We start from the raw sequence: 3,278 nt of genomic DNA on the forward strand, positions 1-3,278 counted from the left end.
CCTCCCTATCAAAATCCACTTGTTCTGAGGACCCAAACCCTTTCCTTTTACAAATGAGGAAATGGAAGCCAGGAGGGGATAAGCAGCTTGCATGGGGCCCAAATGGTCATTGGTAGGGCCTGCCGTTCACACACACCCTGCTCTTTCTTTGATGTTGGGAAGCCAGTTTCCTGAGTGAGGCACCTCCTCCATGAGCACCATACACAATCCTGGTCTTAATGTCATCAGCAGCCTTATTTGCACAAACTTGAGCACAGTTGTTCAGGAACAGAGTCTTTTTGCTGGTTTGAAGGCAAATGGAATAAATCAATTTTTCCCTTTCATTATTAATATAGTGAATGTAGGTATATTTTGATCAAGGCTGTGCATATATGCACCTTTCAAAGCACCCCAATCTACAGCCTTGGAGTATTGGGGGTAAAGGGAGTTTGACAAATCTAGTGAAACACCCCAGAGAAGGTTATTGCCTTTTTTTAAATAGTCAAAGTACTAAAGCAGGATCTGTGATAAGACCAGAGGCTAAGCTATAGGAATATGAAGATTCACTTATGAATGGTGCTTGGTGATATGACAAAATGAAATGAAGTATAAGAAACTGTAAAATTGCTTTTTAACTTGAAATTTTATGCCATGTAGCCATGTATATTTGATAAGCAAAACAGGAACACAAATTGTTGATCAATGTTTTTGACCATCTTAATTGCTAAATTGTGTGGACTGCTTAGATGCTGGAATCATTTATGCATGAATTAGGCAAGGCTGCCCACATCAAAATTGAGCTGCCTAGGAATGAAGCATCCCTAGCAGTGGTTGTAAGATATTTCCTCCCTACACTTTTGGACAGCATATGGCCCATCTAGTTGTCTACTACTTTGGAAATATGGTATTTTCAAACAAGAAGCATTCTAGACTTGGAAGAAATAGATACAAAGCCCAACTTGTGAATCAGGAATGCACATTATGCATTTTATTCTGAAAATGTGGCAAATGAGCCCCAAAATGAACTCACTATATAGATCAGTAGATGAACTAACTTTCCAGGAAACTATCAGAACAGCCATGGAAGATAAAAAGAGGCTTTTTAAAAACAGTACAACCTTAAACCCTGACTGGTATAGCTCAGTGGATTGAGCGCCGGCCTATGAACCAAAAGGTTGCAGGTTAAATTCTCAGTCAGGGCATATGCCTGGGTTGCAGGCCAGGTTCCCCAGCTGGGGGTGTGCAAGAGGCAACCAATTGATGTATGTCCCACACATTGATCTTTCTCTCCTTCTCTTTCTCCTCCCCTTCCCCTCTCTCTAATAAATACATTTAAAAAAAGAGTACAACCTTCAAGAATGGTTAGACTCCTCACCTCAAACCAGCGAATAGGACATAAGACTGGCAGTTCTGGTAGGTGTAGGCTCTTCTGGTTAAAAAAAAAAATCCTTTTAATAAAAGTTAGATCATATGGTTCTCGACATTTTAAATTTTACTTATATGTGGGATATAAAATTAAAAGCAACAAATGAACAGACAAGACAAACAAAAGCTCATAGAGAGGCCACAGTATGGTGGTTGCCAGTGCAGAAGGGGGGAGGAGGAAGTAAAAAAGGATAAAGGGGAGATAAATGGTGACAGAAGATTTAACTTTGGATGAGAAACACACAACACAATATAAACTTGTACACTTGAAACATGTATAATTTTTTAAGCGATGCAATCCCAATAAATTTAATTTAAATACTTCTACTAGGGTAACTGCCCATAGCTGACTGGAAATGGAGGGGGTGAGTGGGAGGGAGATTGACAGTAGCTTCTGACCTACAGGGAAAATACAATTTTAAACATTTTTTATTTATTCTTTAAAAACAACAATAAAAAGAATTTAATATCAGCTGTCAACAAATAGAAGGACAGGAGTAAGATGGGTACAAGGGATTTGGAAGTTAGATAAATAGGTGGAAATTCCTCCAAAATATTTTCAGTTTTATTTTTGGATCATTAAGCTAATATTCAGAAAGATGATAGATTTGTAGCTGAGAAATTATGCTCCTGAAATTCTAATTGTTATTTAAAATAATAAAAACTTAATGTCATGGTTGTTAGTTAATCATTTTGATAGTTTTAAACACAAGAAATGTCATGTGTTCTCTGCAAGATTTTATGTTCTTTTGATCCATTTCTTTGTGCATTTAATAGCTCCTACAGTTAAAAAACAATCACTACTGCTTATTCTGTTAAATAAGAAAAACTTGAAGCTATTGTATATAAACCTTGGGAAAAATAAATAATTATACTAATCTCAAAACCTTGAATGTCTATCAATGGTATTCAAATACATCATCTCATTTGAGTCTGACAAACACCCTTTTAGATATTTAAGACAGACACTGTTATTTTCATTTTATTTTTAAAGATTTTATTTATATATTTTTAGAGGGGAAGGAAAGGAGAGAGGGAGAGAAATATCAATGCATGGTTGCCTCTCATGCATCCCCTGCTGGGAACTGGCCTGCAACCCAGGTATGTGCCCTGACTGGGAATCGAACCATGATACTATAGTTCGCAGGCCCACGCTCAATCCACTGAGCTACACCAGCCAAGGCCTGTTATTTTCATTTTAGATAGAATACTAAGGGTCCAAGACATGAAGTTACTTACTAAGATCATCTTATGCTGAGTGAAATAAGCCAGATGTTGAAGGACAAATACCATATGATCTCACCTTTATCAGGAAGCTAAACAATAAAACAAACAAGCAAGCAAAATATAACCAAAGACACCGAAATAGAGAACAGGCTGACAGTGACCAGAGGGGAGAGGGGAGGGAATTTCAGGGGAAATAGGGGAGGGATTTAGAGGAATATATATAAAGGATACATGGTCAACAACTGAGAAGGGTGGAAATGGAAGGTGGGGGGAGAACAGGGGGTGGGATGGGATGGGAGTAATAGACAAAAAACTGTACTTGAAAAATAATTAAATAAATTTTTTAAAAAAGATCATCTTGTAAGTGGTAGGGCTAAATATAAACCACATTTTTAACTGTCTACCACTGGTTATTGGAAAGCAGACCCCTACTGAGTAAGGTGAATTGGCCATTCATCTCTTCACTCTCCTTCAACCCAATATGGGGACTTTACATGAGGCTGGGAAGAATACTTTGTATGAGAACTGCTTCCCCTGGCTCAATGGGCCATGGCCTCATCCGGAACCAGCTACATAACTTTTGAGGTCAAGTGCAAAATGCAAATCCAGGGCTTCTTGTTCAAAAATCATTAAGAATTTCAAGACAG

This window comes from Sturnira hondurensis, unplaced genomic scaffold (genome assembly GCF_014824575.4).
Source record: "Sturnira hondurensis isolate 20B ecotype Veracruz unplaced genomic scaffold, ASM1482457v3 Scaffold0002016, whole genome shotgun sequence".
Classification (NCBI taxonomy): Eukaryota; Metazoa; Chordata; class Mammalia; order Chiroptera; family Phyllostomidae; genus Sturnira; species Sturnira hondurensis.